The sequence below is a fragment of the Macaca mulatta genome, chromosome 18 (genome assembly GCF_049350105.2).
Source record: "Macaca mulatta isolate MMU2019108-1 chromosome 18, T2T-MMU8v2.0, whole genome shotgun sequence".
NCBI lineage: Eukaryota > Metazoa > Chordata > Mammalia > Primates > Cercopithecidae > Macaca > Macaca mulatta.
In genome coordinates, this window is record NC_133423.1 from 44,329,454 (window position 1) to 44,342,273 (window position 12,820).

Genomic DNA, 12,820 nt, shown 5'->3' on the forward strand with positions numbered 1-12,820 from the left:
GCTCCTTTCAGGTTTGAAGGCTGAGGACTGAGACAGACAGGCATTTCCATAAGTTGATGGAAGGAGGATTCCCTGGGGAGATCCTACTCCTTTTCTCTTCTTGGCACACCCTGCACAGAGGCTGCTATGACCTTGAGTGGCAGTGCCCACGTGGCCTAAACCAAAACATATGGGTCCAGAAAGGGCCTGATATATAAAAACAAAACATCTCAAATTTGCCCTGGAAAACCTGGAACCTGATCACATTATCTGCAGCCAGACACACACACACTCACACACACACTCACACACACACTCACACACTCTCACACACACATACACACACACACACTCAGCCACCGGACAAATGGTGCATAGGCTGATGTCATCTCTCCTTGTAACAATAGGAGACACAACAGTGCATGAACAAGACCCAGCAAAGCCATTTTCCCTACAAGTCACCCTGCTGGACTATGTATAACACACATTCACATTTTCATCCTTGCGGCTCCCCTCTTTAACCATGAACTCTGACCCTGACAACAAAAACAAAAGAATAAACAAATAGGTTTCCAGAATAAGGAAGGAAGATAGAGTGAATTAGATCATTTTCCCATGTTCCTCTCACAATAAATGAAGTACAAACTCACTGAGTCACGCAGGTGCCTTATGCCTTCTCGGAGACTCTTGCTTCCACAAGTCATCTGGTTTCAACCCCAGCAGGCATGTATCAGCATCCCTATTCATATCAGTCAGAGTTCTTCGTCAAACACCGGAAGCCACTTCAGCTAGCTTAAGTAGAAAAGGCATTTACTACAGGAAATTAAGTCTCTTTCAGAATTTTCACAAGAGCCAGAAGAAAGTCAGGCCGGCAGAGCCACGAAGATCAGTTGTCCAGGTTGCATACTGCACAACACCATTACATTTAGAGGCTGCCATTCCAGCCCTAGACATATTGGTACATTTGTATACAAACAATTTTCCAGCAGAGGGCAGTAAAGCATCTTGAAGGGGTGCCTAATTGTCTAATTTGCACAAAGTCACCAAATGGACTAGGGGTAGCACATGGCCTGGAAACGAGGAAGCCCAGAACCACCCAAGCCACACTGTGTCAGATCACAGCAGCTCAGGCCCTGGACACTGTCAGGGGACTCTTGTCTTGTGACCCCCCTCTCCACTAGTGTCTCCTAGGAAAATGGGTGCCACACTCTGCACTCCCTCACACTGCTCTCCGCAGCGTGAAGTCTAGTGCTGGCGCATCTGATTGGAAGAGCCCAAGACCCATGCCCCTGCCTGATCGAAGCTGCCTGGGAAAGCAAGCGCCTGGCTCCACTGACCTGAGAAGGAAGAATTCATGACGTCAATTCTCCAATGGAAGAAGAGTTTCGTTAATGCTGGGGGGCCTCAGAACATGATATGTCCATGCCGTATTCGCAGATGAGAGGCCTGAAGCTCCAAGTGGCAAAATGGTGAGGATAAGTCCACCAGGCAAGCTCTAGCAGAGCCGAGACTGGAACCCAGAGCCACTAACCCCCTGACCACGGTGCCACCCTGCCCCCTTTGAAGTGGAGGGCCAGAATAAGGCCCACTGTTCCCATTGGGAACAGAAGTCTATTTAGACAAAGCACATTCCGGCGGTTTTCCTCCTGATACCTCAGCCCTTTACAGGTCTTGGTAAATACTCCTTCACAGGGTCACCCACCCCAAGTCAAGGGAACACTGCCCTCCTAACTGTAAGCGCTGGTCAGCGTGGTTCCTCAGCATGAGTGGTCTAGGCCCCCTCTCTCCCTCAGCAGCAAGTATAGCCATAGTGGCTTTCTCGTCACCTTCGGAGCCCAGGACGCCCTTAATCCACACCTCCGTGCTGTTGCTGAGTAGTCAGCTCTGTGCTGAACCTCCCTCCCCAGAATGGGGTTTCTGAATTCAATCAGCACAGCAGGGTCGGGTGTGTCTTGTAATTAAAATGCTTTTTGATTCTGCCATTTCCACATCCTTCCCATAGGAGCCACACTCTGAAATGCAAAAGTGCATTTTCATTTCCAAATGACTGGGACTCCCAAGCAGGTGGGCCTTTGTGGGGGTAGCAAGGACATAGCAAAATGTGCCACTGTGGACACCCAGGGAACACAAGGGTTCACTACTTGACATCCTCCTCCAGACCGGGAGCTCCTGTCAGCTGGAAAGGATTGGGGAAGCTCCCCCACTCCCAGTCTCAGTTCAGGTTTAGCCTTCCACCCTGGGGGGCGCTGGCAGCCTGACCCAGCGCTTCTGTCAGAGTAAGTCCCTGTGTCACTCAGCATCCTGGCTTAGCCTCTTCTTCACCCATAAAAAGGAGGTGACAACACCTGCCCGGAAAGCTCCTGTGGGGTTTGGGTGGGACATGTGCAACACTGGCCCTTCCTGCCACTCAGTAGGTGCGCGGAAGTGTGGTGGCTTTTCCCTTTTAACATCAATAACGTTTAAAGTAATTATGCCTATTGATCTTTCCTTCCCCTTTTCCTTTGCTTTCTTTTATTCTTAAAATTGAAAAAAGAAGAAGAAAGAAAGGGAGGGAGGGGAGGAAAGAGAAGGGAGGAGAGGAGGGAGGAGAGGAAGAGGAAGGGAGTCAGGTTAGAAGGGAGTACAGGAGGGAGGGGAGAAGGGGAGTTCGGGTAGAAGGGAAGAGAGGAGGGAGGGGAGGAGGGTAGTTGGGGTAGAAGGGAGGAGAGGAGGGAGGGGGGAAGGGAGTCAGGATAGAAAGGAGGAGGGGAGTCAAGTTAGAAGGGAGGATGGGAGGGAGGGGAGGAGGGAGTCAGGTAAGAAAGGAGGAGAGGAGGGAGGGGAGCTGGGTTAGTAGGGAGGAGAGGAGGGAGAGGAGGGAGGGGAGCTGGGTTAGAAGGGAGGAGGGGGGGAGAGGAGGGAGAGGAGGGAGGGGAGCTGGGTTAGAAGGGAGGGGGGGGGAGGGGAGGAGGGAGCCTGCTTCCAGTGCACCTGCAGGAGCCTCTTCCCCAGATCCTGCTCCTGAGGGCAGACTGCTACTGGAGCTGTCAACCCTAAGCTGAGGCACAGACAAGGGTGGCTGTTTGCTGGGGATGTACGGGACAAAGCCAAGGGTGGGGAGAGAAGAGGGTGGCTGCAGGCTAAGGGCTGTAGATGCGCTGTCCCCCTCCCCTCCAATCCACGATGACTTTCTGGCCCAGAATTCAGAGAACCCTGAAGATTGGAACTAGAACCTGGCTTTCCAGGTCTTTCTGAAGGTCTGCTTGCCAAGGTAGGAGGATAGAACACGGTTTTATTGAACAGCTTGTTAGCTTGGCTTGTATGTTTAAATATGTAGCCATGTGATATGTGGACCTCTGGTATTGTGGCTCAGGCCCTGCAAGTGTTGGTGAAGGACTGACACTGAGAGCCAGGCCCCGGAGGTTCCATAAGTTCTATTCAGGAAAGATGTGGCGTGTGGAAGTCTGGATGGAGGGGGTGGGCTGGATACTCTGCATTTGCATTTGACTTCACGTCATTAAAGGAGCTGACCTCTGTAGAGGGCCGGCAAGAAGTGTCCTCATTTTCCCACCACTTCCCTTCACCCCATTCTGCTGGGTCTCCCTTCTCCAATTCTCTAAACTTCTAGAGGATTCCATACCTTTTCAGGTCACGTGCAGGTATAAGAAAAACTTCACTTTCAGTTACTTAAATAGCTCGGCACAGTTTAATATCAAAGCTTCCATCTCTCCCCCATCCCCACATCCCCACTCTACACTCCTTCATGCAGCTCAGGCCTGGAGCAGGCTCAGGCAGGTGCAGCGGGGACAGATGTGAGGTCTCCTCCCACTCTGCACCATGTCCTTGTACACTCAAGCTGCTCTGGGGACCAGCAGGGAGGAGGGATTCAGGAGAAGGACAAGGTCACACCTGCAGGTGGGCAGGGCCGTCTGAGAGGCAGATGTCCAAACACTGGTTTGTTCCCTCCCTAATGGGACCCCCAGCCCTACACTGTCCCCTCAGGCTGATTTCCTACAACACCTGTGGAATCCCCATAAACCAACCTGGGTCCTGATGTCAATTACATGGGGGAGGATGGTCAAGTCCCTCCCTGTGACACTGGGAGCTGTACTAAACATCCTTCTGCCTGAAGGTGGTCTCATCAATTGTATAACTAGTCCGGGGCCCCAGCATTGGTCCCTCCTTGAATGGGGACCTATGACAGAACAGATGCTTGTGCCCTACAGACAAGTTTCTGCAGCTCCACTGGGTAACCTGCTGGACATTGAGATGCACTGACCTTTAAAATGCCTTTCCCTGGGGCAAGGCTGTAGGTCCTGGGGAAATTTAATTACCGTCTCCAGCTTTATTTGATTTGGACATCAAAGACGAGCGTCTCTCTAATCTTTACAGTGAGACATACACAACGAAGAGGGCCCAGCAAAAGCACTACATGCAGAGACTTGTAGAGGGCATTCATTCTTCCAATGCATCGGCCAAGGCTCTTGTATACAAGTGAGGAGAGAGCAACTCTTAAGTGGAAAGGGGATTCCTCTAAAGGATACTGTAGCTCAAAAGACTGACGGAAAGTTGGAGAGCCAGCCTCAGGAAGCAGGAGAGCCAGCCTCAGGAAGCAGGAGAGCCAGCCTCAGGAAGCAGGAGAGCCAGCCTCAGGAAGCAGGAGAGCCAGCCTCAGGAAGCAGGCAGTGACTGAAAGGGGCAGGGGAGGCCAGGCGCAGTGGCTCACGCCTGTAATCCCAGCACTTTGGGAGGCTGAAGCAGGAGGATCGCTGAAGCCCAGGAGTTCAAGATCAGTCTGACAATATAGTGAGACCTCATCTGTACCAAAAAGTTAAAAATTAGCATGCACCTGTAGTCATCCCAGCTACTTGGGAGGCTAAGGTGGGAGGATTGCTTGAGTCCAGGAGGTGGAGGGTGCAGTGAGCCAAGATCATGCCACTGCACTCCAGCCCAGGCAACAGAGCAAGACCATATCTAAAAAAAAAAAAAAAAAAAAAAAAAAAAAAAAAAAAAAAAAAAACAGAGGCAGAATATCAATAAAATGAGTCAAGGTCATGCCTCAAGAATAGCCTTGCTAGGGGCTGCCCCGGCACCGCCAACAGCACTAAAAGCGTGACTATTGTGTCATCTGCACCACTCTCTCCAGATGCAAAGTCCCAGATAGGAGCATTCTAACGGCCAAGGCCAAGACACAGGTACCCCAACTTTAGCTGCCAAGAGACTGGAAAACGATGTTCCTGATCCTCTTAGCTTCTGCCTCACACTAGTACTCACTTAATGGATGTGTCTTCACAAACAGAAGTGTGAATGAATGCAGGATAACCCAAAAGTGACACAGCTTGAGTGTACCGTTCGATGTAAACAGAGTATATGGTTTGGAGTATACGGTGTGCTTTACCTGAGAAAAATGGTCACATCCCATTGCTCTCATCCTTTCATATGAGAAAGAGAAATCGTTACAGCTTCTAATGCCAATAACAGGATCTAACCATTGGTTTAGAGTTTCATATTTCAAAGTCTCTTATTATGATTTGGGGGTTTTGAAAATTTCCTTAATCATCTATTATTTTCAGTCCCTTTTTATCATTGCTAAGGATAGACTGATGGGGTTACCAGAAATTTGGAGACTGGTTTCCAAGCCTTCCCCTGCCACTGATCCTTTGTGCAACCCTGAGAAAATTCCCTCAACTCTCCAAGCCTGTACTTTATGATCTAGAAAATGAGGGGGTGGACAAGATGATCTCCAAGATTTCTTTCCACTCCCACACTGCAAGATTCCATGCTTCTGCTTGCATTTGAAAGAAGCTAATTTCCCAAACAAAGGCATCCTCATCTCTTTCTGGGATTGAAGCTGCTCAATAGGCAGGATGGGCAGGATCCAAGGTTGCTTGATGTAAACATTGTTGAGAATGACTGCACTGCAGGACCAAAATAACCCGCTGGAAAGGTCATTCAAGCCATATTACCAAACAGCACACAGATCTGTTTCCACTTTTGTCTTTTCTGTATAGGGGAGCTTGCTAAATATTCTTTTCTCTCACATGCACACATGCATGCATGCAGACACGCATGCATACACCTGCATGATTATCACTGAGGCTGGGAGTTGCATCTGCAGTGCTCTGAGTAAAAAGGCTTCCTTTTTCATGGATTTTGCCTTAATTGCAGATACAGAACAAGTTTGTGGGCTTTCTTTCAGTTTACACTTCATTTTTCACTTTATTCTCCATGTTGGATAGATTATCTGTCTGTAGACATGTCCAGTTCATGTCCATATGCAGAATAGAATCTGGCTAGGAATGTCCAAATACTGGGTTTCTCTAGGGTGACCATCCTCTCCACACTAAAATTCCTACTGGAGGGGTGGGAAAGAGGAGAAATGAGGGTGAAAGTGCAGTCTGATGGAAAGTGCCTTTGAAGTGAACACTTGAGGGCCCTAAGCACATATGTGTGTCTGGTTCCAAGTTTTGCCTAAAGATAAATTAAATTTCCATGACCAGACACAATGTTGTACCTTGATTTATGAAGCGAGGCAGCTTCCCAGAAGCCCTGAGATGCAGAGGAGTGTGGCTGGGCAACAAGCAGACAATATGTCTGGGATGTGTGAGCCTGGCGAGTGACCCCAGTGTCTCCTCTCAGGACCACTCTCCCACCAAGTCCGGAAACAGAATTCCTAGCAAGAAAACATAAGTTCACATAGCACACATACTACTTTATATAAAATACACAGACCTTTATCACATTAGTAACTGGAAAGCTTCCCTTACAAGTATCTTTATTTATTTATTTATTTATTTATTATTTTTATTTATTTATTTATTTATTTTGAGACAGAGTCTTACACTGTCACCCAGGCTGAAATGCAGTGACGCGATCTCTTCTCACGGCAACTTCCACCTCCTGGGTTTAAGTGATTCTCCTGCCTCAGCCCCCCGAGTAGCTGGGACTACAGGCGCATGCCAACACACCTGGCTAATTTTTTGTGTTTTTAGTAGAGATGGGGTTTCACCGTATTAGCCAGGATGGTCTTGAGCTCCTGACCTCAGGTGATTTGCCCACTTCGGCCTCCCAAAGTACTGGGATTACAGGCGTGAGCCACCGTGCCTGGCCAGTATTTTTATTTTTTAGAGACAAAGTCTCACTCGGTTGCCCAGGCTGGAGGGCAGTGGCAAGGTCACTGCTCACAGAAGCCTTGAACTCCTGGATTCAAGCAATCCTCCCACCTCAGTCTCTCAAGTAGCTGGGACTACAGGCACATGCCACCATACTGAGCAAATTTAAAATGTAATTGTTTTAGAGACAAGGTCTCACTATGTTGCCTAGGCTGGTCTTGAACTCCTGGCCTCAAGCAATCCTCTTGCCTCAGCCTCCCAAAGTGCTGGGATTATAGGTGTCAGCCACCACACCTGGCCTCCTTACAAGTATTTTTTAATCAATCCCACACCACAGTGTTCTGAGGCTCTCTAAGATGCTCTGAGACTGGCCCTCATAGCAGTGGGAGATGCAGCATCCTCAGATGTACCTAGAGTAGGACTAGGAGAAAAGGATCAAGCAAAAAGTGTGGTTGTGGTGGCAGGCGGAAGGGACAGAAGAAAGGATTGGCAAAGTAATCCAGTCACTCACAAGTGAAGGGAAACAAAAGCAACCTGTCAAGCTACCAAGAGGGTATGTGCACTTGAACAGCTCCAAAGTTAAGATTTAAATGACTGAGTCAGTTTTTCAGTATCCATGATGTCTAAGAATTCATCAGTGATCTTTTCTTATATGGAATTTCATGGAAAATTTGCCACTGTATGTCCCCAGCCTTTGACCCATTTTGGATCACTTAAATGTAATGGAGCTGAAGATTCCACTTCCATCAATTGCCAGTTGGGATATCTTGGACCAACTCTTCCATTGAAATCATTTAGAAATTCTGGAAAAAAATAATTTTTAATAAAACAATACTGCTTGAAGGCATCAGAAAGCAACTGAGGAAGCAAGAATTTGTGGGGAATAATCCAGAAGTAAGCCCAGAAATGTGAGCCAGAAATGTGGGACCACGTTCCTCCTTGACTGATGCATCAGAAGGGGAGCCAGCAATTTGGGACCAAATTCCCCTAGGTGACTTGCCAAGAGACTGAGGAACTGAGCAGAGCATCTCACCGTATCGAGAGGCTCAGGACATACAAGCGAAGTTTAGAAACAATTTAAGAGGATAGGTCTCGGCTGGGCGCAGTGGCTCATGCCTGTAATCCCAGCACTTTGGGAAGCCGAGGTGGCTGGATCACTTGAGGCCAGGAGGTCGAGACCAGCCTGACCAACATGATAAAACACCGTCTCTACTAAAAACACAAAAATTAGGTGGGCATGGTGGTGCATGCCTACAATCTCAACTACTTGGGAGGCTGAGGCAAGAGAATCGCTTGAACCCGGGAGGCAGAGGTTGCAATGAGCCGAGACTGTGCCACTGCACTCCAGCCTGGACAACAGAGTGAGACTCTGTCTTGAGGGGGAAGAAAACAAAGAATAGGTCTTGATTTTAAAAACCCAGGTTTTTGGTTGAAATACAAAAGAGCTACACCCTAGTGGTATGAATGAAGAGAAAATAGGCCAGTACTCATGATGACTAAAGTCATACTGAATTCTGAATGAATTAGGGTGAATTGCTCTTAGCCTCAGGCTGGCAGGAAGTAAAAGCAAATCCTCTCTGAAGAAAGATAGCATTGTTCAGAATTTCAAATTGATTTCTGCTATTTTTCATATATGACATCCAGCAAAACCAACAAGCCTTGCCAAAAGGCAAGATCCAAACAAAAGCCAAGAGAAAAAATAAATAACAGAAATGAACTCACAGTAACTATGTGAGATGACAGATAAGTTAATTTGCTTCTCTATAATCATCATTTTACTATCTATATGTTTGCCATAACATCATGTTGCAAACCTCAAATATACACAGTAAAATTTGTTTTAAAAATAACAAAAATTTTAAAAAGAAAAGAAGCTCACAGAATATCCAAATCTGAAAATTACTAGAAACAGATTTTAAAATAACCACAATAGATAAATCCATGGAGTTAAATAATAAGATAAAGAATTCTGGTGGAAACCAGAAAGTATATTAAAAAACCTAAATGTTAAATTTGTAACTAAAACCACAATATATGAAATTAAGAATTTGATGGCTGTGTTTATAAACAAATTACATTCAGTTGAAGACAGGATTAGTGAACTGGAAGATAGAAGAAAATTTCCAACAGAAGGATAGAATCAAAAGGATAGAAAATGAAGAAAAGAGAAGAGCAGAAGAAACAAAAAATATGTGATGAAAAGGTATTATACATGAAACTGGTATCCCAGAAGAGAAAGAGAATAGGACAGAAGTAAATTTTAAGGGATAAACATTGGGAATTGCCCAAAACTACTTAAAGAAATTAAATTACAGATTAAGAAGCTCTGAGTACCCCACGAAGGATAAATACACGCACACACACACCCCTAGGCGTATCAGACCAAAACTGCTAAAAACCAAAGACAAAGACAAATCCTAAAAACATCTAGAGAAAAAAGACATGTCTTAAAAGAAGCAACCATAAGATCCAGACTTCTCCAAAGAAATAAAGCAGCCAGAAGTCAACAGACTAGTATTTTCACAATGCTGTAAGAATATAACAACCAACTTAGAGTTTTATACTCAGTAAAATATCTTTCAAAAATGAATCTGAGATTAATTCATCATTTAGACACCAAAATCAGAGATAATTTGTCACCAGTAAAACCACATTAGGAAATGCTAAAGGGAGATGAAAATGATCCCAGATAGAATTATAGACATGCAGGGAAGAGTAGGGAGACCCAGAAAAATTATATATGTAGGTAAATGTAAATGAATGTTGGCAATATGAAATAATGGCAATAACACTTTCTAATGTGTTTTAAAATATAAATTAAAATATACCATGATACACAAAAACAGAAGAATAAATAGAATTAAAGTATTCTAAGATCCTGGGCATGGTGAAAGTACCAGTTTATATTAGACTTACAGATGCATGTTTTATCTCTAAGAAAACCAATCAAAATAGTAGAATAATACATAATTAACAAACTACTAATGGAGAAAATGGAATAACAACAACAACAACAAAAACTCAAAGACAGCAATAAATAGACTTACAGTAGGAATGAAGGGCTTTAAAGTAAAATAAGGTCAGTTACAGAAAATTTGTAAGGTTAGGATTTTGCTCATTTAAGTCTTGGCAAGTAAATGTTGACTCTCACCTTTCACACCAGTAAACAGGGAATTGTATTACAGTGTGATAAGTACAGTATGGGAAAATTTAGGAGGAGTTTTTCTATCAGATATCAAAATTTACCAAGCTACAATAGTTAAGTCATTGTATTATTGGTGCACAGATAGACAAATAGACCAGTCAAATAGAATAGAGAATCTAGAAGCAGACATATAGGTACAGTTGATTGATAATAAAAGGTGCACTACAGAGTGGGAAAAACATTGTCTTTTCAGTATCTGGAGTTGGGTAAATTGGATATCCATGTGAAAAAAATGTGAAACTTGACCCTACCTCACACCATACATAAAAACCAATTCCAGGTGAATTGCAGATTTAAATGTGAAAGGCAAAACAATAAAGCTCCTACAAGAGAATACTTTCATGGCCTTGGTGTAGGGAAAGGTTTTTAAAACTTTCCAGTAAATGCTTCAACCATGGAGGAAAAGATAGATTAACTGAACTGTATTAAAATGAGAAACTTCTGTTGATCAAAAGACATCATTAAGAAAGTGATGTCCTGGAGCAGAAGAGAAGAAAGGAAGCAAAAGAGAAGGCCATGGAGCAGAAGATGTTTATTACACCCAAAAGGCTTATATCCAGAATGTTAAAATAATATTCCTAATCCCATTAGGAAAACGAATGAGAGTCTTGAACAGGCACCACACAAAAGAGGATACCAAGATGGCCAATAAACATAGGAAAAAATGGTCAACCCCTTCAGTCATCAGAGTAATACAAATTAAAACCACAATGAAATAACACTACACCAACACCAGAATAGCTAAAAATTTTAAAGTTGACAATACTAAATGTTCAAAAGGGTATGGAGCAATTGCAACTTTCATAGACTGTTGACAAGAACATAAATCAATACAATCACTTTGGAAAACTGTTTGGCAGTACCAACTGATGTCAAACATATGTGAACCTTGTGACCCCACAATTCTACTCCTAGCTATATGTCCAAGAGAAATATATCCATATGTTCATCAAAATACAATTATAGAAATATTTATAAGCAGCATTATTCATAATTGCCAAAAACTGGAAACAGTGCAGTGGCAAAATAGATGCATAAATGGTGATAAGTACAAGAGGGGAAGAAAGAACAAAAGAAAGAACGGAAGAAAGAAAGAATGGAAGGAAGGAAGGGAGGGAGGGAAGGAGGGAGGGAGCGAAAGAGCTAGAGGGAGGAAGAGAGGGAGAGAAACAAGTAAATAAGCTAGCTCTGCCCTAGAAAATAATTTCACCAATGTTTCTGTGACATTCAAGAAAACAACTGGGACTTGGAAACAATTAAAAATAAATAAACAAAAGTATGCCACTAGACTCTAAAGTCAGTGGTGTGGGAAGCAGAGGTTATCGGTGTTCAGAGGAGAGAAGACTCCCACAGAATAGAGCTGTCAGGCATGAGCTCAGGGAGGAAGGGGCTCAGAGGGCCCAGGATCCTGAGAGGGGTTTAATAAGGACGGTACTGAGCCCTGCAGATTCCACCTCTAACATTACAGGAAGTCTCCTCCTCTCCATACCCATGTTCCCGCCCCAATCACACCCTTGTTAGCTAACCTGGACCACAAGAGAAACCTTCCCCCTCTAGATTCCCAGCCTCCTTCCCACCTTGCATCTGTAAACCTTGACTTCAATGGAAACCAGAGTGATATTTTCAAACTGTCACCCAGATGCTGTCACCTGCGCACTTCCTCCCTGCCCAGAGGAAACAGTTCAACCTCCTGGGGGCCAAGGCACTTCAGTGAGTCATCTGTTCTTGCCTGGCAGCCCCCACCCAGGCTCTTGTCAGCCCCTGGCCTCGCCTCCTGCCTGCTAGACTGAAATCCCCTTCCCACTCTGCTCCATCTGGTGACATTGTCCCATATTTGAGAGCTCCATCCAGCAACACCTCCTGGGTAACCCCTTCCTGATCTCCCAAGGAATAGGGACAACTCCCTTCCTCGGATCACCTTGGGGCCCCCTGCCTATACCTACGTGACCTGATCACAAGCCTGTCTTCCCCACCAGACCTAGGCTCCATGGGATCATTCCAATTCCCTGCAGACTGACACAGGGTCTAGTCCCAAGGAAGAGCTGCATACACGCTGAGTTAACAATCAATGCTCTCTTGTACTTTCTAAGTACACTTTCCCCTTGCAAGTTGCTTTTATGCATGATTTCATTTGATTCTCGCAATAAACCCCCCAAATTATCTCCATTCAGCAGGTGCGGAAGCTGAATATACATGGAGGATGCAGTCCAGGCCCATCTGGGAGTATGTACAAGAACTCCCCCCTGCCCAGAACATTGCCCTAAGGACAGTGGCTTCTCTCTTCCAGGTAGCTCCTTTAAAAGCCACTAGAATAGACTGGGACTCCGATTCTAAAGCAGTTCAGTGAGTCCTCCACAAAAGATTTCCAGAAGTCATTCCCAAACATTCATCTTGGCCTTTCCACCATGTCCACCACCTCCTCCCTGGGCCAGCTCTTCCCCTTCCAGTGAGAGCTTCCCTCACTGCCCTGAGTGACCCCACTGATCTGCATGGGCCCAAGCTCAGGGTGATGGGCACCAACACCAAGCCTGCAAAGACGTACCCT